Genomic DNA, 8,239 nt, shown 5'->3' with positions numbered 1-8,239 from the left:
GAAAAGTCCATGCATCGAATGAGTAAAAATTTCCACAAATGAGAAAGTACGTCCATAACTAAGATAAAATACGTGCACAACGTGGATATATGGGGAAACACGTACATAAAATACGAACATACATAAGGAAGGTGGAAGCATGACTAAGAATTATTTCTCGTGAATTTGTCATATTGGTACTAAAACACTTGCATAGTAGAAAATTTACCAACTGTTTAGTCAGAAATGTGTTAATAACAAATAATTAGATTTTGCACTTAAATATGTTAATACTGTTTTTAATTAAAAGCAATTCCAAAACACAGGGTAAAAGGTTAATTTAATTAAGACTTCCAGGCTGTTGTAACAATTTAAAACGTATAACACACTCCCACACAAGACCTAATAACTGAATGTTTCATTTATTTATATCGTTGCCTCTCTTTTGATTAACTTTATTAGTTGGTTTTTACTATTACAGATAATGTTCCAGCCGTCTCTTTTGTAGCTTTATGGTACATGGATGAGCATTTAAATGTTATAAACAATAACAGTAAGTTACTCTGACTGTTCCTTGAAACTATGAATAATTTTATGGAGATTCTTATTATAATTACAATAAATCATGTGCATGATTTGAAAAGCGAGAAACGGCGTACGCTAATATGGCGCTTTTTACTTGCAGTGTTACTGGCAACGAGGTTTAAGGTGGTTACCTCGAACAAAGTGGAGAGTAGAGAAAACTTGTAGAAATAACTCCACCAGCCACCTAACCTCTAGAAATTCTCACATTTTTAATGATTAAAATTAAACCAAAACAGATGAAGTAGGGGCATTGGCTTGGTTATGGTCCAGCAATATTTGAAGCAATACTTAATACAGTCTAACAATATAACTCTCTCAGACAGCATTTCGAAGTTTATCAAAACATCCGATACAACTGAGGTTACTCAGAGCAGTGAAGATGCAACTTTTCACTTCCCATACGAGTTTTAATTGAGAATTGGAAGACTCCAACAGCAGAAGGCAATAGAAAAATAGACAAGTCACGAGAACTGTAGCACCACTTAAGTGGAACTAATGAACCACAAATCGAATGCAGCTGCCATTCTGAGAGAAAACACAGTAACATCACTGACGATGTGATGATATGCTCAGCAGGATCTTGTATGTGCCTGTTGTCAAACACAGATGTGAGTTTGAATTGTTGTTTTTTGGAAATAATGGAACTGCCAGAACTTTACCTTACAATGTATTAGACGTTTACAGAGAAGCCGCCATCGAGGCAACTATGTATTAATTATGTCTTGGCTTTAGTATCAAAACATTTATTGCTGCCATCATGTGAAAGACGATATTTTTTTGTTCTCCTAAAGAAGAATAGTCAACTATTCGAAAGCGCTCGAGTTTTGGGTCTTATTTCAAGTCTATGTTATAGATGATCGTAGTTGTAACATATCTTAATTCAAGCAGAGGCATGTTACAAATGAACTTACTGCACGAGTTATCTGCAAACATGGCCTGTGAAATAAGAAAGCTACAGCTTTGTAGAAAATTCGTTAGAAGCCGTGTAACCAAAGCTTAAGAACAGTAGAGTGCTCTTACAGGATGACGTTACTATGCCCTTGAATACTCTGCTTAGGTTAACTTCCAGCACTGTCACAGAAAGCTGTAAGTGATAGTTATACTCTTTACAATGAAGAAAATATCTCTAGTTATTCTTTGCCAATCTCAGAAATGTATAACATAAACCATTATTTTAGGAAGTGGGCTAAAGCATATATTCTTGCTGACACATCAGTGCAGTTTATAGCTGACAAAGTGGCTGAGCAATGGATTCCTTACTTTGGAGTATCTAAAGAAATTCACATTGAACAAGGAATTGACTTTAAAATTTGTTTTGTTGTTTTAAGTTCTAGCGTAATGAAGATGCACACTTCAGTATATAATTTCAGTCTGATAGGCTAGCTGCATATCAGTACAAAGGGTGAAGTGAATGCTTGTAATGTATATAAGCTCAGAACATACAGACTGGAATGTACGTCAGCTCACAGCATACAGGGTAACATAGAAAGAGTTTACAGGCTATTTACTGAGGTTTATAATGGTCTGTAAAATGTGTTTCCCATGGATCTGAGATATGGTTCTTAATAACTGTAGATATTCTTGAATGTCAATAGGAACATTGAAAATTGTTACAATCCATTGTTATTGACACGAATAAATATGCACAACAATAGGTAAGAAAAGAGTTAATATTTAAAATGTGATGGAAAAATAGTTTAATTGTAGAGATGAAATATGCTAGAATTTCATCATTAATTCAGTTCTAAGCGGATTGAGAAACATCTCATCCTTCACAAATTAATCTATTGAGCTACACGCTTCAGCAGCTATGTACGTTGAAAACGTGTCTTGAGTACCCCAATAAACTGAAGCTATACGCAACAAATAAACTTCTAGTTGGATCAAAATACTGAGAGAGGTACATTGTTGAAAGTTAAACAACAAAGACAGTTGAATTTACTATAATATAGGCACGTTTCAGAAACCAGTTTCAGATTATTTTCAGGCAAGCCTGAGTTGAACGTTACACTTGTTGAGATTATACTCATTCTCTGGATGATTTTAAGACTTCTTCATTTAGTGTATTTATTGATTTAATTTGATTTAATCTTTTGTTTTATTTCTACTTTACCAATGTTGAGAATGGTTTTCACGTTGTTAGTGAAACTGTAACATTGTAACCAGTTCTTGCATTCAACTGGCAGTGTCAGCATTACATTTTGTGCTGAAACCTGACATTCTGGCCAATCACAGACATAAATGGTAAACTCTGCCTCACCCTTTTATGGAGCTTGAAAGGACAATGTAACTTAACAATTGACATTTAATATGGAATTACGATTTTGAACTGTGTGTCAGTACAAAATAATTTAACATAGAACATGAAAGATGTTTTAAACTTATTTATGTGAGTTTGTGCGCAGATGGAAGTGCTCTCTCGTACGTTGGAAAACAAGACAAAGGTTACTACCATCTTGAAACTTCCAATTCTAGCCTAAGTAAAGGTGGATAAAACTCAACCAGTTCCAATTTTTCCTGAAGTGTACATGTAGGATATAAAACCAACAAAAGATGAGTTCTTAGATTTAGCCTTCAATGAGAAAAACTGAAAGTACTCCCATGAACATACCACCCTCTGAATCATTTGAACCAATAACCCCAACATCAGACTTAAAATTATATCAAGCGTTAAAACAAAAGCAGTGCCATACATGTTATTAATATACCTATCCAAGAGGTGCACCATTCACCATTATCATGGCCCGGCATGGCCAGGTGGTTAGGGCACTCGACTCGTAATCTGAAGGTCACGGGTTCGATTCCTCGTCCCACCAAACATGCTCGCCCTTTCAACCGAGGAAGCGTTATAATGTGTGGTCAACCCCACTATTCGTTGATAAAGGAAGTAGCCCAAGAGTTGGTGATGACTAGCTACCTTCCCTCTAGTCTTTCACTGCTAAATTAGGGACGGCTAGCGCAGATAGCCCTCGTGTAGCTTTGCGCGAAATTCAAAACAAACAAACAATAAGATAAATCACAAAGTTTTATTAGCTCATGACAGGTCATACAAAACAAAAGTGTCACAGATCATACACGTGGATGAAAAGAAGCAGCATGACAGTGAAACAGAGTGGCTTTGATATGAATTAATATGTTAAAACAATTAGAATTAGCTCAGAGGCGAAGGTTATAAGAGACTCAAACAAAATTAATTCCTTATCGGCACCAAGTTTACTTTACAAAAATACTCACACACAATTCAAACCATAAATCTACAGGTGCCCATCACCTTTACCAAAAATTATGTGTTTATGACTGTGTTTCGTTTAAGTTCCTTGTTAGTTTTTTCTTGGGCCTTTTCCTGTTTTAACGTTTGTATATTTCTTATTTCTAATTTACTATAGTTATTTATTGTTTAATGTGTATCGTGTCCTTGTAGTTGCCGAATAGCCTGAGCTAGATGAAAACAGAATATTGGTATGTGCTAATGTGTTTACCTTAAGGGTTCTTGTTTAGTAACTGTGCTAACGATTTCATTTTGCCAACGTATAATAAGGATACTATGTGCTTATTGTGCACCTTCGTCCTTGCATTGGTTTCTACATCTAGTAACAAAGTATATTTTGTATCCACGTTATTTGCTGAATCCTTTGATCCTCCAGTATATTGCGAAGGATACAATTAAAATTTTAATTAAGACTATCATATTAATCACAATAAATTGAACAAAGAATCTCCATATAAAATTTATTAAAACCTTATGAGAATAATACTGGAGTTATTGCAACTGTAGAAGAATGAGAAGAGAATCTCTAAGGGGTACTTTAACTTAGAAGAATGTGTAATAAAATTGTAAGAAAGGTTTTACTATGAAAGTGCAAGAAGACATAAAGAAAGTGTGTACGGGGTTTATAAGTCTTACACAAATCTGTAGATAATTTATATGGACAAACTACTGTGACTCTACAGAGGTGTTTAGAAAATTTCCTAGTCGTTTCTTTGGGTTACAAGAATCAGTCAAGAGTTTGTAAGAAAACATTCACTATATTTGTACAATAAAGTGTAAATAATGTATACGGAGTTACTATGATTTCCAAACACTATTGAGTCATCTGTGATCTGTTCTCCATGGGTATCGAAACCTGAATTTCACTGCTGTAAGCCTGCTAAAAAAATCTATACATGGATTATTATGATTGTACAACTATGTGTAAATACGTTTTACAAAATAAATTTCTTTGACAGTACAATAATTGTAATGAATTTATATGAAGTTACTGCAACTGTAAAAAAAAAATGTAAACTTATATGGAATTACAGAATCTATAAAATTATATGTGAAGGATTTGTATCGAGTTACAACGAATCACAGGAGTGTGTAAAGTATGAGTATAGGACGGGTTATTGTGATTGTAAAGAACTTGGGAGGAAAGATTGATTGATCTTTTTTTTTTGTTTTGTAGTTAAGCACAAAGCTACACAAAGGGCTATCTGTGCTCTGCTCACCACGGATATCGAAGTCCGGCCACTGGGGGGGGGGGGGGCTAAAGGGTAAGAGTTACTGTAGTTATACAAAAAAGTTAACTAATGTATTCGAAAGAGTTTACAATAATCCTGCAAATAATGTGTACAAGCTATGCATAAATGACTTACAACTATATTAAAATCTGCAAAATCCTGTACCAATTAAAGGTATAAGTATATTCTAAGGAAAATTTACAACGTATAAGATAAATTCTTTAGATTGTGTAACTTGAACCACAGTAAGAAACGTAAACACAATGTTTTTGGATCAAAAGAAGTATAGAGAGAGACTCTGTAGTATATAATATTAGACCTCCCATGTAGCAAGCAACAGGGACCGAGCTACTAGTTCTAAACATTTAGCTTTGCATTGTAAGTAATAAAGAAACGTGTTTTACTTGACACGGGCCATAAACAAGTTACTTGTTTACATTTGCTTTTACACTAAACTATTAACCAGTATGATTTATATTAACAGCCCTTAGCTTTATAAGTTGTTTGAGTTTATCTCGTGACTTCTTTCTGCATAATTTTTTTTTTACCCCGACACTAGAAGCGCTTACTTCATAATGACGTCAGCGCGTACCCCTTCGCAAGATGTCAGGAGTGTAATGCCCACGTGCACAGAATCAGTCTAATATATATATAGGTTCTCTTGGTTCAGCATAATCTTCGAGCCAGCAGGGTTATAGCGCAGGAGAACGATCACTTTCCTGTATTACAGCATTTTACGAACAAGAAGGAACATCAGCAGCCGAGTATATTTTTCTGTAACTTTCAGTTTATTCAGTTCCTCGAGAAAAAAAAAGGTATGGATTTGTATCTCTATGTAAGAAAGTTTCTGAATCCTTGTTTCAAAATTTCTGAATAATTATATAACTCTCCAAACTTTGAACAGTATATTGTATAGTTTTCTTCATCTCTCTTTTTACTCTTCTGACAAACCACAAGTGTCATTGTTCGTCACTAGAATACATTTAAAACTTCACGTTTCAACTTCTAATTGAAAGTTTACGGAAAATTTCAATGGGTTCAAGCAGTAAGTCTGTATCTTTGCCTATTTATAACGGACTTTAAATCTTTCCGAATTGGTACTGTGAGTACAAACGATTAACATCGGAAACGTATTTCCTAATAGTTTCAAAAACGCATTCGTTCAGGCTAAGACTAGAATCCTAGTGTTTTCAAGTCCTGAATAAAAATCCCTTATAGATTAATCATTCTTTAAAGTTTGTTGTAGCCATTGAAAAATCCTAATTACTACTCCTGGATATTTGTTTTGCACACAAGTTAGAACTAGTAAATAAACCAGTTTGTAACGAAGCTCACCATATGATACAAGAATTTGTAACTGTAATATATATAGAATACGACTTAACGTCTTAATTTGGTCTTGACAAGTTATCTGGTACATTACAGTTCCCATTGTTTATCAAACAAAAGTCTACTTTTTTTTTACGCGAGTAAGTTGTTTTAATTTCTCACAAAATATTTTAAACGCTTCAATTTTCAACAACTTCGAGTATTACTTAACAATTTTATTATATTTTTATTCTACTACTTTATTTCATTTGGACTTAAACTGTATATTTTAATTTCGACGTTTTGAATAGGATTGAATCGTAATTGTCATCATTCAGTTAGCAAGATGTTTTGACAATGAATAAAAACAGCCATGCTCTTAACAATAAAAATGTACTTGATCAAGCTAATGAGACAGATGTTTTGTGTTATTTTGATATAATGAAATATAGCAATAATAATTTGAAACAAAATAACCAAGTAATCTTTACTACAGTAATCAGTTATTTAGTACAGATGTTTCACTTAACGTGACCGCAATTATCTGATCTTGTTTGTTTGTAATTAAGCACAAAGCTACACAATGGGCTATCTGTTCTCTGTCCACCACTGGGGGCTATCTGATCTTATCAGGGCAAAAGTATCCATAAAAATAAACTGTCTTTACTTTTTATGACTGTTCTTTTAAGTGTTTTATTTTTCAAACGTTTAATTTGAACGCTCTATCCTTGACAATAAAAGCACAAAAAATTATGACTTTGTACCATCAGTTGTGTTTAACTACAACCTTACACCACCAGTCAATTATTATACGACTTTTTTATTTTTTCAAATATGACATTACACACTGAATAAATTCCTGTCCGACTTGTGTTTAAGTATGGCTTAATACCATCAGTAAATTCCTGTTCAAGTTGTGTTTAAGTATGGCTTATACCATCAGTAAATTCCTGTCCGACTTGTGTTTAAATATGGCTTAATACCATCAGTAAATTCCTGTCCGACTTGTGTTTAAATATGGCTTAATACCATCAGTAAATTCCTGTTCAAGTTGTGTTTTCGTCAGTTCTATTCTTACATCTAAAGAGTGGTTTTTACGATAGGGGTTTGAACCTGCTCTAATATACCCAATTTGTAATTCGCTCAAAAACTCCGTCAAAAAGACAACAACAGGATAAAGCCATAAAAAGCTAGGCCTTAAAAGTGTCATCTCAAAGTTTAGCTACAAAATAATAAGTGAAATTGTTTTAATCGCTCCTTTTTAACATACGCGTTGTCTATTAAAATGCTTTAGAAGCAATAAAACACTAAGTATAATAAAATGACATACTTCTAGAGTGCAGTGATAAGCACTAAGATTTATGATATTCTCCTCGTGAATTGAAAGTACTTTAATATCCTTGATATTTCTGTCAAAAAAAGATGCCGGTTTACGCGTTGAGTCTCACGGTTTCCTATGTCTTTAATAAGTGGTTTTGTGTTGAAGCATTTATAAACCTTTGTATAACTTTGAATTAGTATTACAGTATTGTAAATAATTGTGTAAAGGAGAGTGGATGTGGTACAAAGGGCATTACTATTTGAATGTCACGCCTTTGTTGTGTGAAAATGAACTGCACCAGAGTACAATCACATATTGATAGTTAACACTTATTGATTTTCGCCCACCGAATCAGAAAGTGCCATACTAGCCTATGAAAAAACAGGCTGTCATAATATGCCCAGTAGTAGTGGGGTGATCCCTTCATGGCTATCAGGACTGAAATTCCAAATGATAAGCGTTATAATTATAGTTGCTTAAGGATACGCCATAAAAATTGGGGCAAAAACCCCCTATTTCAGTAGGAGCTGTATGCAAAACTCCATA

The 8,239-nt window shown here is 33.9% G+C and overlaps 1 protein-coding gene across 1 annotated transcript in view; it reads left to right on the top strand.

The window, feature by feature from the left end:
- Positions 1–5,779: 5,779 nt before the first annotated feature.
- The window catches only part of LOC106465012 (parathyroid hormone/parathyroid hormone-related peptide receptor-like), a gene marked incomplete at its 3' end in the record, with an annotated part of 131,831 nt that continues 129,371 nt past the window's right edge, over positions 5,780–8,239 (top strand). The window contains 1 exon segment of the mRNA XM_022392836.1: positions 5,780–5,879.

This window comes from Limulus polyphemus, unplaced genomic scaffold, assembly GCF_000517525.1.
Source record: "Limulus polyphemus unplaced genomic scaffold, Limulus_polyphemus-2.1.2 Scaffold1811, whole genome shotgun sequence".
Classification (NCBI taxonomy): domain Eukaryota; kingdom Metazoa; phylum Arthropoda; class Merostomata; order Xiphosura; family Limulidae; genus Limulus; species Limulus polyphemus.
Note: the sequence above shows the minus strand (reverse complement) of the source record. Positions and strands in the feature narration are given on the sequence as shown.